At 33.1% G+C, this 18142-nt stretch overlaps 1 protein-coding gene and 1 non-coding gene across 2 annotated transcripts in view; both read right to left on the bottom strand.

The window, feature by feature from the left end:
- LOC106135694 (dopamine D2-like receptor) overlaps positions 1 to 18142 on the bottom strand; it is an 81598-nt gene that overhangs the window by 41284 nt on the left and 22172 nt on the right. The window lies entirely within an intron of this gene.
- Trnap-agg (transfer RNA proline (anticodon AGG)) lies at positions 15092 to 15163 on the bottom strand. Its single transcript has one exon. It is a non-coding gene; the product is annotated as a tRNA-Pro (tRNA).

Below are 18142 nucleotides of genomic sequence, written 5' to 3' on the forward strand. Positions count from 1 at the left end.
TTGCAATATTAGTACCTCTCAATGTTTTCTTTCTCGCACGAGTATTTGTTTATTTTTGTAAAGAAGTAAGTTAGGAATTGAATCTCGGATATCTTAACCAATTATTCATCAAGCCACGTAAATTGTCAATATATACTGGGTTAAACTTAACTTTAACCAGAATTTAATGATAATGGTTAAAGCTACGGTAGATGATGCCTATTTCCTAAAACTTGATATATTAAAAATAAATAGTTGGAGAGCAGATGAACGGCTTGTTACTTCGAAAGTTAGTACATGTTAACTCCATAAAAATATTTCAATGCTTCAATACATCTGAACATTGCTCCCCTTTTACGAGTCTAATAATTGTAAGGAGCTGCTCTCCAAAATTTTGATCGTGGTTAAATAAAATTCTGAGATTAATCGTACCTAAGTGCTTATAAAATTCTACAGATTATGGAAGGCTTGAGTTACAAGTATTTAATACTTACAGAATGCCTCTTTACAGAAATGCATTGGGGTCATGGAAAGTGTAAAGATGTACGAGTTATATGCTTACTTCTTACAAAAAAATCTTAAAACTTATTCCGATATTATTTGATTTGTGGTTTTTATACTTTATCGAAGGATTTGTGCCTATTTTTTTTTTATTTGCTTCTTCCAAATTTAACAATCTTTTCATGTTGGCTTGTAAGGGTAGGTACTTACTCTATCTAACAATGTTATTATTATCATTTATGTTTTCATACCGGCCCGATAGAGGCCGTTTCACATAATGAAAAATGCCATTTTCCGGAATGCCTGCTCATGTAAACACCGGTTTACGCGGATGAAAGAATTTCACGGGAGAGTAGCCCCGGCCTCTTTTATATCATGTTGGCAATTTGTGCCGGTTAGTTATTACATTCTGTAATTGCTACTACATTGTTATGGAAATACCCTTTTCTCGCTAGATAATGTGGAAAATAATTTCAAATACTTCTATTGAACTTTAATTCGATACAAATCAGACAGAATCGAGTCTAAAGACTTAATAAACAATGGTTTGACGTAATACAAAATGATATGCGAGCAAATCGAGGATATAACGAAGAACGAACAAAGTGGAAAGACTACCTAAAGGCGAATGCTCAAATCACATCTTCATCCCTTACGAGGTAGATAGAGGCCATACCTTTAAAGTTCAAAGACTTGAAGGCCCCATTTAATGAGTTCAATTATCATAATATTTATTTAAAATTGTTTATGATAGCAAATAAATAAAACTAACTTAACAGTCTCCGATATGAACAGTCAATTTGATCTTCCAAAAAACACGGTACACCGACATATCCAGCCGAACATTTTCTTATGATTTTTCGGCTTATCGAATAACTGTAAAAGGGAAACTGTTTTTTCTCAGTATTTTCCGCGTATATATGTTGTAACATTTGGTGTTAAATTCAGCGTGATGCTTTCGCAACTCCCCTTTGACATACAGACACATGCGATACTCAGGCTTCAGGAAACAGATAAATATGACCCGTTTAGTATAAATCATATTTGAACTTAACATACTACTTACTGGCAAAATATACGTAAATATTTTTGCATAGGTCTTTTTTGTATTATCGTAATACCATTCGTAATTGAAATCTAACATGACATACATGCGTGCATAGTTTACAGCTTTTTGATGAGAAATATTTTTTGATAGCTATTGTTTTTTTTTTCTGCAATTAGATATTTATGAGAAATAAAATCGCCGTTGATTTTCTATGGTACTCGTACAACTGTAAAGAAAATATATTTTCACATTGAAAAAAAAATATTACCCCCTTTATTTTTTGTATACACCCTTTTGATAACTAAAACATACCTTTTTATTAACCATTGTCACCTTATCTAATAATAAAATGTAAATTTATAGTTTCAAAGCAAGGTTAGCTCAATATTTATTTTCTTTGTCAATATTTATTTTCTAGAGAAAGACATTTTATCCAAAGAAACAGTAACCTATTAGTTTATTTTCGATTTTCAACTACACCCTCAGATGTCAACGTAATGTAATAATTTGATCGTAAGACATGCGTTATCAGATTTGCGAAGGTCGTGTCTCCGAAACGAGAAAATTCAATAGTCTGCTGATATATTGGGTCAAATGCGTTTCGGTTTGGAGTTACGTAACACGTAACGACATTACAATCAAGTTCTAGTATAATATAGTTTTATAATACACTTAGTTCTAGAGAGTCATCAATTAAATTACCTTTGAGAAATCTGTTTTAAAGAATTATTATCTTATTTCTACGTCGTTAAATATAAGAATGGTTATTTTTCTTGAAGTGGAAATTGTTCTTCTATCTTCCTCTAAACTTTTGTACTTAGTCTCAGTTTCTTCAAAAATCTAAAATAGCTCCCTTATTTAACCTTACCAATTGCGTTTTGAAGAAAATAAATTGCGTACCTGAAAAAAGAAAAATATATATTTTCATTAACATAATGAACTTAGTATTTGAATTAATATAATTAATGTAGTAATTAATCTAGTAAGACACCAGGCTAACAAAATCAAAGCTTCATAATCTTATGAAGCCATTTCGGCATTTATGAGAAAATTATTTAAATGATTTATTTAGTAGTACTACCAACACTTAATTACACACGTCTATGTCCCTTGCGAAGTAGACAGAGGTTTCAAAAAGGCTGAAAGACCACGTTGAGCTGTAATTATGGAAATGAGATTCAATTATTGACAGGTTGCTGTGTTTTCGGGTACTTTAGAATAGAATCTCGCTATATCTCATGGATGTCGTTAAAGGCGAAGGTGAGATAGGCTTATAAACTTGGGATTACTCTTGGATGGGTTAACCCTTAATTAATTTGGTTAATAGCATCGGTTCTCGAGTAAGTACCAGGGTAAAAGAATGGAGAATTTATGGTGCACAGTTTCGTATCCCACCACGGCCATGTACCTAATATTGCTGACTCTTTTCTAAATTAGAGTTACAACGATGTCGGCGACAATCTGCAAGAGCCCTCACATATCATCATCAAATAACTTCGGCATATACAACAACCTAAGATTAATTCACAAGCTTCAGTAAAACATATGACTTATTTTCACTTCCTCTCCTCTTCTACGGTTAAACTAAAAAGAGAGAGAGAGGGAAAATAAATCATAAGCCTTATCAACGATCGTGAATAATCCCGCATGATCGCTTACAATATATATCCAGCTGTTATCTAAACCATTAGAAATATGAAAGATTCGAGTAATAAATAAGGATTTGAACGTTTGAACCGTTCGACGCTATAGCGAACACGGCTTTTCTGCAAACAGATTAGCTTTGTTTGCATTCCTACCAATATCGGTTGGGGCAGCGAGACGCGGCTATTTCGCGGCCATTTTTAATTAGTTGCCACTTTGGATAGCTTCGGACTAAAGCGTTTTGTTTTTGCTCGTTCTCGCAGATTTCTTTGTTTTTCATGTTGCTTGTTTAGAGACTTTTTTCTTTGCAATGAATGGTGATGTATTTAATTACCTACTACTGTTTTTTATTGGCTATACGTGAAAAGCTGCACAGCAACCATGCTTGAATCATAAGGATAGTAATTGTGTGATCTGAAAAAGTTAAAGTTTGCTAGCATTATTTATGAAAGTACATACATACATATTATCACGTTTATAATCCTTGCAGGGTAGGCAGAGCAAACAGTCTCGAAAAGACTGAAAGGTCGAATTCAGCTGTTTGGCTTAATACTGGAATTGACATTCGAATAGTGACAGCAGTATTTAAATGTTACTTGACAATAAACCTCTATATCGAATCCTACCCATTTTTGGATACTTGTAATAAAAATAATACGTTATTAATTTAGTTAAACTTAGAAAATATTGATTAGCAATGTAACACAAGAAAGCTATCAAATAATAAGTACTGATCAAAGTAAGACGATCTGGGGTTAACTAACAAATGGAGATAACATCAACCTGGCCTCCTGCTGCGTTCACCTTGGCCCTCGATTTATTGAATCTATTCCGAGGTTAATCCCGCAATGGAGATTAAACCACTAATGTTATCTGCAGTAATTGGAAACAATACTACAACAGAATTCAATATCGATGCTCCTATTGTTCATTTAATACTACTACTAATTAATTTTTACTGGCTACTAACAAAAAAAAATATAATAGAATGTTCATATACTGCTACAATGATGAGAAGGTTAAAACCATAGAAAAAAATTGCACTTGCTTGGTGTTTACTCAGCATATTTAATTATACTTTTGTGTAATTGCACATCTTTAACATACTGTGCAATATTTCTTCTATGAAATTAACCCTCTCATCATTGTATCCTTAGCAGTAGCCATGAGTCCTATGCTATGTGTCCACACTAGTTCAGCAGCATTATACATGAATCTGAAATACTAGAGACATTCTATCATTCTGTACTGCCTCATTTCACTTTTGATAGGTAAGTTTAACGTCATACGAAGCGATCAGGTTACAGTTATTAAAAATTGGTTTACGTAGTTGTACGCATTATCACGTGAAGACCGATTTTTTTACAATGAATCAATTATGACATGATTCAGAATTTAGAAAATCATCAGCATAAAATTGGCGCGTACATTACAACATTATTGTGATACGAGATACCATTACAGTTTATTGGGGAATAATAAATGGCAGAATTTCTGCCGTCAAAACGATATGTGTCATAAAACGCTTATTAGTACCACGTTTATACACAAAGTTGTAACATTTACATCGTTTAATTTAGTTTATCGCACATTTCTCGCAAATTTGGACCACAAACGTTAAAATAAAAAGTTTAACTGATGGAATTGGAAAATTCTAAATGGGGTATAATTATATGATGAATTAATTTAAAAGTTATTTTTTCTTATGAATTGGATTGTTATTGTAATTACAAAAAAATATATTTGGACTTTTCAATCAGCCGTTATGTTGAACGATAAGATGTTTAATGATTAAACTCTCTTACTTCTGTTCAAAAAGACATATTGTTGTTTAGTCATGTGGGTTTCAGCTGTTCAATTGAATACCTATTTCAACCATTTGTCTGGAGCATTGAAAACACTACGAACTTCATTCGACACGCTAAGAAAATAATTAAATAAATATGCTACTAAGAATGCTACATCGTCTTCACAACTATAGTTACCAGTTCTGAAGTCAAAGCGTAATTATATAGTCGTAATAAAAAAATATAATTCAAATTAACCGTTTGAAACTTTCACTTCACAATTGTTAACATAATATACTTTATTCCTATTTACCATATAACTAATTACCTAACTTCTGATCACTTCAATTAGACAAACAAAAACATTATGCAGTGTTAACTCGCACAATCTGATCTTAGAAGTTTCTTATTTGCGTTCAACAATTGAAGTTACGAGTATTTACCACCTCGTCAATATTATAATCCACAGAACTAATGAAATTGTAATCACGTTAGAAACTTCCACTGAAGATACTTGAGAACTAATTAACAACTTAGGAAATTAAATTTCGAATTAGAATTTCGTAAGTTTTGTTTCAAAATGGTATACCTTAATTTTCGTTAACCTGACTAGTTCAGTTAAGTGGTTTTACCTCTATTCCTGAGCTTTTTAGTGGAAGCAAAGAGATCTGAAAGGTGTTATCTCCTCTATTTCTGTTCAGTTATCTTTAGAGGTAGAGGAAAGTGCCTGTCGTTCCTGGCAGTTAAAAAGAATGGGATCTCTCCATCTCATTTCTATGGATATCGTAATAGGCGACTAAGAGAAAAACCAATGCCTGCAATGCTGGTCTGGTAGCAAAGAAAATAAATACTAGTATACTGTGTGACAGCTGCTTCTCTTCCCGTGCTGATAGTAAAAGTGAATCAGGGGAAATGCTAATGAACTTGGGTTTCTTATTTTAGGCGATGTGCTGTCGTATATTTTCAAGGCTGTTGGTTCTGTCTAACCCGTAAGACTACTACTACCCGAAGACATGGATACATGTATGTATAGAGAGAAAAAAGAACATAAGACTTAAGGCTCATGTTCTTAAAATAACCCTTTATGTGTTATGTCTTTCTCATCACACCATATTACCGATTGCATTATTAAATTTAAATGTTCAAAGCCAAAAAGCTGAACGTGGCCTATCAGTCTTTTCAAGGGATATAAACCTGAGTATATGTTTGTATGTACGAGTATATAGTAAGAAGGTAAGTAAGATATGTAGTGCTTTATAATAAACAGATTATATATTTTTTCAATACTAATTGAATAAATCGCTACGCTAAGAAAGTCAACAAACCCCTTAAGTATAGTCTCTCAAAATGAATCTGTCATAAATTTTAATCGCATTTATTAAGTTTTGGATATAACGGGCTGTCAACTGTCAGGGGAGTAACAAAACAACTCGACATTACTCCTTTCCCTTAACATCTTTGGGCCAGTTCAAAACTGGGGTATGTAAAAAGTTAGACGATAAAATTAATTCTATGGCTAGGCTCCGTTTGTTTGTATTGTTTGTATTGCACTGGGTTTTGTTTATACGCATTTGTTGCAAAACTATTTCAACATCCTGAAAGAGAAATATTATATCTGATGGAAATCCTTGGACTTCTTTGCATAAAACTTTTAGTAACTTAAAGCTTCGGGATATAGCCAGTTACTAAAATTACTTTAGCTTATTATTCAAGTTTTTTAACACATCAAATAATCAAGTCGAATGTGTCAGTATTTTAATAGACTTTTCTCCTTTATACAGAGTTCCGATTTTCGAAAGGAAAAAAGATGTCTATAATTACTCGCGTGTGTATGTCTGTCTGTCCGTCTGTCACAGCCATTTGGTATTATCTACTGAACCGATAAATTCAATTCCCTGGTTCCAGCACTCAATCAATTAACCACTGAGCATTCAATTCACAACTTTTATTAATGAAGAGTTGTCAATTGTTTTTGGTTTTTTACTTGGTATTTTATTTGCCCTGTTTACCCCGCAAGAGATATGGACGTGACTACATATATGTATGAATTCATATATTTTAGATTACAATAAACATCAAACATTATCTAAATATTATTTATTTATTTATGTACACAAAATTATATACAGAAGCATTTATTACAGTAATTCTAGTACAAAGGTTTGTACTAGAATTACTGTAATTAACATTGTTTAAGGATCAAATACCTCACAAGAATCTGTTTACATAGTAGTAACAACTGTTCTCTCGTTAACAGCTCTAGCAGGCATTGCATACTTTGCATTCGTAGGCACGTACAGTCAACCGCAGATCAAGTTACCCAACATGGAACTGTACGACGTGGTAATAGAGTCGAATAAGCAGTGAATGTGGGTAAGTTGATATGCTATTGACTGTAATATGAAACTGCTACACCACTTCACGAATCGCAATAAAAGCAACAGTCGAATTCTGGCGAGCAGCCAAACTGTAACATGCCTTCGCACAATATATCTATCTCGTCTTTATCCCTTACGGGGTAGACAGAGCTAATAGTTATAGCAAAAAAATACGGCTTGCACTTCGACAGTGTGCCTGATATCCATTGATTAATTTAATAAATTCAGGTAACCTTGCCTTAAGGAATTGTAATATTTTTTTACTCATGAAAAAACGTACTAGAGGCCTCTTATGTTTTAGCGGCTTTAAAAGCTTAGGTAAGGGTCGTTGAACTGGATGATCTTATGATGGATTTGAAATTCAGAGTCCTTCACATAAAAATTTAATTAAAAACCAGGCCAGGCTTGCTGTTCGTCAATGGTTTTACATCAGCACCACATTCCTGATCCGAGCAGCGACCTCACCTTCGTTAGAAGTAGTGGAACATTTTTTTTGGTACCAAAAAGATTAAATAATAATAAACTATGAATAAATAACCATTCAGTTTAGTACGCTTTAGTCTGCAAAACATGGCTAGTTTTGCAGGCACTCTCAACTCGTGCTTTCACTAGATAAGTCACGTCAAACGCTTTGAAGCGACGTACAAGCGTGTCGTTTGTGAATGATACGTGACGTAAACGGACTGTGTAAGTTTTGAAATTCATAGGAGTTACTGCTCGAAATGATTTGTCGTCATCTTGCATTAGATTCGCACTTTGTACAGTCTAACTTATAAATGAACGAGGCTTTTGTCAACCAATTCGGTAAAAATCTTTAGCAAAAATCCTTTTGATTATGCTGATTTATTACGCTGGTATTTTGTGAAGCTGATACATATGTATATCCTGTCTTTAAAGACAACATAATATCAATTTATTTATAGGGTTAACTCTTGTAGAGTAGGCAGAGCTAATGGTGTTGAAAATATTTAAATGCCACGTTCAGATAGATGGCATAGAATTAAGATTCAAATATCAGATCGATTGCTGGCACCCTTTTTAAAAAGAATTTAGGTAAAGTTTATAGGACTGTTCCTTGATTATTTATACAATTAGCGAGGGGAAAAAGCAGTTAGCACACATTTTATTTATTTCTTTTTGTAACCAAACCAGCTTGAAATCTATTAATGTTATCTGGTTGCACGTATTATTACAATTGGGTAACAATGTAAAATTAATATAATTATTTCTTAGGAAAAGGTCTTGAATATTTTCTGTAATCTTTTAATTTTATTGTTACCATTTTTATTACAATGTAGCCGCATTCAAAGTAGCTGTTTAAAATCCAACAACGTACTGTTCTGTATCAAAGCAAAATAAATTCGCGTCGTCACGGCGTGGTTGCAAAAATTCGCCCCATTGGTTGCATAAACAGAACATATTTTCTTCCCTATGTTTCAGATAAGAAGACTGAAATTGGAACATAAGACGGCAAGTAAACTTTTCCACACGTAAATATTGTGGATGTGCGCTCAATATTTTCTTGTACGGATCGGAAACTTTGCAAGTTCAATAAAAGGAATAATATTATGGCAGTCACGTTTCATGGAGGTATTTGGTGTTTTGAATCGCTTCTATTATAATACTGTGTAAAATTTATCTGAAGTAAATATTTCCTTGACTCGTGAAAAACTGCGTATGTTTTTTTTTGAAAAAAATGTGGAGACAAATTGTGCTATGCCACGGTTTCTTCGGTTTGGTAAAAAAAATAAACCTAGTTTATAGAGAATTTCCTATAGGAAATACAATTTCTATGCTTTAGTTAAGCATCTCTTTTAAAATAAATAATTGATAGACAAAAATAAGTTTATATGACTAATTTAACCATCTATTTTAACGTTATCTTCGCACCATAGCGTAATCTACACTAATATTACAAAAAGGTAAAATCATCGGGAACACTGACACCGGAGGTCCCTCCCCGAATCCCGGCCAGGGCATGATGAGAAAAGAACTTTCTCTGATTGGCCTGGGTCTTGGATGTTTATCTATATAAGTATCTAATATAAAATATAGTATCGTTGAGTTAGTATCGCGTAACACAAGTCTCGAACTTACTTCAAGGCTACCTTAATCTGCGTAATTTGTCCGGTATACATTTATATTTATTTATTTGCTGGACCTATTATGCAAATTCCTTCACAGTTAAAAAGGTTAGTGCATTATGTGCGCGTGTTAAAATATTTTATGCTATGTATGTATGTAGGTTCCATGGGTGAACGCCGCTAAAGATGATATGTTAATTCAAAAATACAAAATTTATTTCATTTTATTTATTTTTATGGGACATTTCGAACCTCACTTAATAATTGTCATTTCTTTTGGTTTCCCAACATGTCACGACTTGAAAGTAAGTTTACTGCCGCTTACAATGCGCCAGTACAAAAGAAGCGGTGTCAATTTTGAAGTACATATTAATTAATAAGTATATGCTTAAACTTGCTTTAATTTAATTTTCTCTTACTACCTACTGTACAATGCGTATATTTAGATTATCCTTAAGGTACTTTAAACAGTATAGCATTATTCTAAAGTGTTAGTACATGACGGGGTTGGACGGGCTGCCTTTCAAGGAGTCTGAATGCGTGTTTATTTTCTTCAAAGTTGTTTGTAGAACAAAACAAATAGAACACAGAATATTATGTTTGAGGTGCTTTGTTGTTAAACATGTAAACAAAATCAAAGAGTTTGTATATACATAAATATGATGAAAAAGAGCGTTCATATTTACAACAGATGCACTGTTAAAATAAACTTCAGCATTGGAATGTCAAAATCTTTAAAATATTCTATGATTCAAATAACTTAAATATGATAGTGGTATGAAAAAATACCAATATTTCAAACCTATCTAAATCATCAAATACTGGCAGGCAGAAAATTATATCATTTGAAAAGAGAATCGTACAATTCCAGGCAGAAAATTGCATACACTTTTGCCTGAGTCTGAATACGGGTACTTACGTCAGATAAGCAAAGAGCTCCTGACACGTACCTGCTATAGTTCTCGGTCTCAGTGAGTTATGCGATAGCATAAATTCTCCTCAACGGATTTCAAAGTACAAGTGTTTAGTAGATTTTTTATTGCATGTGTTTTGTACAGTAATTTAATACTCGTACGATTAGTTGCTCTGGTATATATGAATAAATAAGAAATTAACGAAAGATTTTTTTTTATTTATTCTCTTTTTATCAATAAAACCCGAATGGGAACATACATCGTTACATCGGTTAATATTCTAAGTAGATGACGAATGTAGTCTTAAGAAATTTGTATCATATTACTCCAGAACAAAAATGTGATAAAAATGTTAACAAAATAATATCTCAAACTAATGTAAAAAGTTGGCATGTAGTAGAGAAAAAGTCGCCATTGACACTGCTTTTGTTTTCTGTCGCATTATAATCTTTTATATATCTTTCATCTCCTTAATGAAAAACTAGATGTAAGAATAATAACAATACTGTCTTGTAATCTAACCAGTTTTGCGCTAATTTGTGTCCTTGTAATTACGGGCGGAAACGGAATAATTTCGCGCCTCCCCGAGGAGTGGGGTGAGTAATGGATCCATCATCGATCTGCGTAATATTAATTTAAGATTGAGGCATGCCCATTGCCTAATCAAACCACTGTGTGTGAGATGTGCGAAGATATTGTAAAATATTTACAATTATATAATGGCACTTTAGATTAGGACCACTATATTTCCTATCCCGTGAATGTCGTAAAAAACGACTAAGCGAATAAGCACTTTAATTTAGTGCAAGTTTCCATGCTGGTCTATATCACATGCGGTGTAGACAGACCTAACCGTCTCAAAAGGCTGAAAGTCCGCGTTCGGTCTTACGACGGAATTGAGATTAAAATATTGACAGGTTGCTAGTCCATCGCCTACAAAAGGACTCCCAAGTTGATAAGTTAGTCTGCTACCAGCAAAAACAAAATGTGTGCTAGTTACATCTCTTACCGTTAAGATTGTAAAAGTCAGTCAAAGGAAAAGCTAATAAATTTACGATTCTTGTCTTAGATGATGAACAAGCAACCTGTCACTTTTAATCTCATCTCTCCATTATTAAGGCATTCAGGTGAAAGTGGCCTTTCACAAACAAGCGTCTTTACAAGAATGTTCCCTCTGTCTATCCCTTAGGGATAAATACATGTTAGTATGTACAATGTAATTTTTCAACTATTATTATATTATTTTAGTCTCGCTTCTGTCATCGAAAAGCAATTGTCTTTTCTATTACTATTCAAAATCATAAAATTGCAACTGTTTTCTCTTTAATACTTATTAAAGTTTTCATTTTGCTTCATCATGCATTAGTCCCTATTGTCGGCTTGGGATAATCCCGGGGTTTTGCCTAATACTTCAAATATAATGATATGACCACGATCTTGCATTCTTATAATATTGTGATGTAATAAGTTCATTAAGATACATCTTAGATTAATTTATACGCTTAAATTAAGTTAAAATCATGTTTTCCGGCACCGGTGACCAACAAAGAAAATTTACTTAAAAAATCAATAATTTCCAATAATAAGCGGAAACTGCTAATTGGTTTCTGCTGAGATATTACATTGCTAACGTCTCACGCTTTAATTTAAATAACTTGGCGAATTTCAGCTTCATTTATCTAAGTAAATAAATAAGTATTGCAAGTAAGCTTTTCTAAATATATTACAAAACACACAAAAGATGTTGAATCTCCATATTGCAAATAACTAATTCTGCTAACATCAAAGGGCACTTAACGAAATGTAAACATACGGATCTATTAAGTAAAGAATTATGGAACCAAATAGAAATGTATACTTCGCCAATCAGCCTGGAGCTTAATATTGACTTGTTCAATTCATTGATTAATAACCTCATCATTGCTAAGGTAGACTTTAAGACGACCACCCAAAGTTCGAAATTATATGACTGACAATAGATAGATTGAACGCCGCAAGAAGAATGTATGGAAATTGCGAAATAATTTGTTCTATTTATCTTCGAACCTCGCCTCTCAAATTCGGAACAATCAAGCAAATTGGAAACATTGGTGGATTCTCGCTGAAGACGATTAATTCGGTAGGTTGTTTATTTACTTTTGGCAACTAAGTATCAACAGACAAATAAATAAACGGTTTCACTTACATCCACCATCCAATCCACATTTAAAAATGCGAAGTTATAATGTCAGTTATTTACAATCTCGAATGGATTTTAAGTGACATTTAAGGTAAAGTATAGTTTGTTATTATGGAAAAAGAACCACTCCTAAACCAAGTGGGTCCTCCCCTCCAAAGAGTTTGGAACGGGAATAAAAGACAAGAAAAAGGATAAAAAAAAATTCAAGATCATATGGCTCTTTCAAATTAGTAGTAATTTTATGATGTTAGCCCGTTTGATCAATTTATCTTATGTATACTTACAAGTTTATATAATACACATACATACTTAGTTACTTCAGTACAGTGCTGATAAAAGACTGGCAGAATATAGTAAAATATTTTTCCAATATGTCTCACTATCTGTTAAGTACACATTGACCTTTGAAGCCAATAGCTTAGAATGCTATTGAAAGTAAGCTATCGCTCTAAGTACGTAGATATTATGAAACTGTGCAAGATGAAACGGGCTAACAATAGACCCTAGATTCCTTTACATGGAGCCTTATAAAACTTTTTAAAAACCTCAGCCACTTTGACTTCATAACAGGAAGCAGAGTCAGATATGGATCTAAAATTCTATAGACAAGTTAGTATCAGGGAGGCAGGGGACTGGAAATAATATATTTATTATTATTTTCTTCCATTTCGCTGCGGTCTTCATAAACTTAAAAGCTGAGAAGGTATCATATAATTCAATTGGGTATAATGATAAACAGACAGTAAAAGATAAATAAATAGTAAAATATTCTAGAAACTCCTAATATTAATTGGCATATTAAGCTTTTGATGTAATTTCTCACTCAGCACATTCATGGTCTTTATTTTCGTCTTCAGATAAGGGAATAACAAATAACTATTTCACAGTACTCAATACTTCATGCATACCGAGAATCCATCTGAATGTGGGACGGTACATTCGGGTTGAAAATCAAACACCAACTAACTGAAATCCGGTTAATGAGTTTATTGGCGGGAAATGAAATCCTGTCAGTGAACCGTACTCGATGGAATTGTGTTCAATATTTGTTCATACTGTGCATTTGAGATGATAAGATTTTCTTTTCAGTGGGACAACAAATAAACTAAAATAAATACGATAAAAATCTATTGGGTTAGTAAAATAACATGCCTGATGTTTTTCTTTCCATGCGAAATGTGATGTCATTTTGCAATCAAAATATAATTTTGTGTCAATACAAAATTATAAACGACAACTTGGAATTTTTCTACAAATTAATAGAAGAACCTGTCATTATCTCAAATAAATGTCATATAAACTTCAGTAAGAAATTAAGCAAACTGGTGCATCATAAACATTTATCTTGCTTCCATTTACTTGGGAAACATCGTATAGAACTATTGCTCAGATGAGGTGTAAAAAAGATAAGGTTTCGTGGAGAAGTCGTCACACATCATATATGGTTCCTTTTATTGAGCTGGATATTTATGGAGCTGATACCATCACTAGTCATAAAGAGCTACTAGCAAGAAGTCTTTTTTTAAGGCAAGAGTTAAAACTGGAAGGACGAAAGGACGCGACATAGAGACTATCTATTTCGTGGCGGGAACTTTATCGACTTGTAAGCATGCTTTTAACTGTCCCTAACTGGCAAGTAGCCAAAACACATTCGGGCTAGTGACCTTGTCAAGACAGTGATATCGGTATTTTTTTTTAGTCTTCTACTTACATCAAAAAAGGAGTAAAAACACAAGGGTATAAATAGAAACGATCGGACTAAAAGAACGAACCTTGATCAAATCGCAGACTTTCTTGTCAATGAAGAGCCTAAATCGATAAGTTTGAATGAATAATTGGTGAGATGAAGCAAAAGAATTTTCTAGAACTCTCCGTTTGAGAAAGCATGATTTTAATATATGTAAGGAAAAGGATTGAAGTTATATGATGTATATTTCTTCTACCATCAATCAGCCTTTCGATGTTAGTCTAGTTGTGATCTCCTAGAAAGGATCCCGGGATTCATTTACTATGACCGTGATCCCCAAGAGGCAAGTGAAGAATCATACGGAGAAATCTAACCCAACTTGGAAATGCTTAAACATCCAGTTGCTTGGATGTTTAAGCATTTACCTAACCCTTACCGAAGAGCATCGTATAGAAACATACTATGAGCGCTCTCAGAACCAAACTCCTGGGCGAAAGCTAGTAATAGTATCAAATGCAACAGTTATTTTTTCATTTTTTTAGAGTCCAAACAAAACAACCCTTTTCATTTTGTTCCATCCATTTGTTTGATCAGAGGAGCACACTTTATGGAGGCCAACAGGAAACTGATAGATCCCTTTTTATCTACTTGATTTTATTTGCCTTTGTTTCATTTTTTTGCGTTTGCATAGAGTTTTTTATCATCAGTTAATTTTACTTCATGCACAAAACTGGTTACATGAAGCATTTCTTAAGTTTCGAAATTATGAATATACTTCGAAAACCCCTGAATAAAACCCAAAATACCCAAAGTAGTTTAGACCCTAATAAAAAATTAAAACGAACACAAAATAATCAAACTATTTTCACAAAAATATACAAAATTTATTTGGGCTCGTCCGGGATTTGAACCCGGGACCTCTCGCACCCTAAGCGAAAATCATACCCCTAGACCAACGAGCCAACTGATGAAAGAGCCGAAATAGCGCTTCTGTTTCAAATTGTATAATGTTGCCTTTCACTTTTTATAATCATTAACCACGTTATAGTAACCTGCCATAAAACTGGATATAATTGGTTTTTATTACCCGTTATGTATTTGAGTTCATTATATTAGTGATATTATAAATAGATTAAGATAATGATATGTTAATCAAATGTGATACATAAAACTCTTAATCTGCTAATATTTTTAGGGCATGTGTTTAACAAAAAATAGGGAACGTGTCAATCGAAATATGTAGTTCTTGTCTATTCCTTCGAGAAAAAGATATAATCATTATGATTAAAATATTAAAGATTCATGAACATCACGTTTATTCCATACGATAATGGTACTGTTAACTAACAGTGCTAATAGCCGAGAACACTTAAAAGCCACGTTCAGTTTGGATTTCTTAGTAATGGAATTAAGATTCGGATAGTACTCGTATATACTCGTAAGTAACAAACAGGTCGCTATCCCATCTAACCTAAATGACAATCCGAAGTTTATAATCAAATAACGTACGTAAATAAACTGAAAGGACGTAGGTACGCGTCGGCACATAAAATCTTACGTTTTACCCAAAATGGACAGACACCGGACTATATCATTATGCTAAGGATCAAAACGACGTCAAACAAGAATTATATGATCATGCCTAACCCTCTGCTGACCGCAAAAAGACACATGTACGTAGGGTTAAAGAGAATAATAAAACAACGTCTGTAATACATGTCTCGGTATCTCATGATCCCAATTGGAAAGGGTCCAAAATCATAAAATACCTTCATTCGTCTTATGTAAGGCTAATATATATTTTTTTCTGTTAAGATCTGTTGGCGCCAAATAATGTTGTCATAGTGTTTTGGCATTTGGTATGAGTGATAGTTTATTTATATATGAAAATACCAAAAAAATTATTGCTTATAAAAGATAAGCGTAGGTAAATAGAACTTTTAGACAACTAAAAATGCAAGTCGATTAATTTTACATTTAAATAAATATATGTGAGAGAAGATTTGTTTTTTCTTTATATTAAATCCTTTTTGTTAGCTGACCTCTTTATTATTTTTATGCTGTCAACATTAAGATAGAATAGAGTCTGTGGTACGATGTAAAACGTTAAAAGATGTATTTTGAAGACGTCTAATAAAATTAGAAGATTTAAGATATAATTCCACACTTTCACCCACATAAGTATATACTTATATATATATATATTTATATGAGACAGTTACACAGATTGAGTATGCCTCCATTAGTACTAACTCAACCTCAACAACAATTCTGTGAACTAAAAACTATAAATATATGTATATCCAAAACTCAGACCAACCAGTAAAAAGCCGCGAGGTGGCCGCCGAAATATTTGAAGCTTTTCAGCTAAATTAGAAATCAATATACACATGTGTGTTTATCCACACTATTTATACAAACTTATAGTTGAAACTTTTATCATCATTCTGATGGTTGTTCATTATTACATCATGTCTTCATAATAACCAGCCTTGGTAGCCTACCTATCGTGTAACAAAGTCTGCTAGATAATTCATTCTATAGTCTTAGGTCTTAGAACTGTTGGTTCAGTTGGTATTACTACTAAGAAATTCATTTCCTGGACTAGAAATTGTAATTCCGCCACTTGAGACTGAACTCAGCTGCTAGTTGATTCAGAATTCAGTTTGAGTTTGGCACAGTTAATCTTCTAATAGACATTGTTCTGCAAGTAGCATTGATATGGTGGTGAGGTTATCTTGGGGACTAGCTTAGCTCATTGAATCGCATAAGTATCAAACAGTTATACCTATTTTAGGGAAAGAAAAATATATATAGGTACACACACGCATACCTTTCTCTTACCCTTTAAGAAAAATTTCATCCTATGGTCGCTAGAGTCATATCACATTTTACTGGATTGATTAAGATTCAGAGATTTTGACAAGTTATTAGCTTTAAGAATTACCATTAAGAATGAATAATTATAGCCTTCAAAAATGACCCTAAGTTAATATGACTTTCCATTGACTGACTTAAAAACTGCATAAGAAACACTTTGCACAGTGTTTTATCTTCCCTACCAATTCAGCAGAAAATCAAAGGAAAATAACACCGAATAATAAATTGTTCGTTCATAAATAGAATTTATTCTATTCAATCAAATAACAGCTACCAAAAAGAATGTACATAGAAACGCAACATGTAATAATAATACACTTTCCGATATTAAAAGTTAATGTAGTTCCATTCTTTGTTTTTCTTTATGAAGAACAAACGAACCGTTATAAATCGAAAATCAATTTAACTCAACATAATACTGTAAGTTAAAATTACTTGCATACCCTTTAAAGAAAGTTAATTGAAAGTTCCTTCTAACCATACAGTATATCTCTCCCATGGATGTAAAAGGCGACTTAGGGATAAACTTATGAACATGGAATTCTTCTTTTCGGCGATGGGCTAGCTGTTACTATTTGAATCTCAATTCTATCATTGAGCCTAACAGCTGGACGTGGCCTTTCAGTATTTCAAGACTGCTGGCTCTGTGTGCCTCGCAAGGGATATAGACGTGACGTGATTATATAAATGTATGAATTAATGAATATAGTAGTTGTTCCATTCACATGAGAGCTAAGCTTGTGTAATCAATGTGAAGTCTCCGACAGACACACAGGGATTAGTAGAGAAATATTGACCATTATTATGGACGTTGAGAGGCATGTATTATGGATGTGTGTCCTTGGCACTTTCCTAGCGAACAATTAAGTATAAAGCATTATCACTGAACTGCGAGTTTCATTCTCATCTATAACTCTGTTTACCTCATTACCTGACTTTTCCATCCCTGGATCTTAATCATCAGACCCCTTCAAAATGGCAGAAATACCAGACAAATTTACTAATTTTTTTTTTGTCCAAAAGGATTCCTATCCAGTCCTATAAAAACGAGCTTAGTCTGG

This window comes from Amyelois transitella, chromosome 15, assembly GCF_032362555.1.
Source record: "Amyelois transitella isolate CPQ chromosome 15, ilAmyTran1.1, whole genome shotgun sequence".
NCBI lineage: Eukaryota > Metazoa > Arthropoda > Insecta > Lepidoptera > Pyralidae > Amyelois > Amyelois transitella.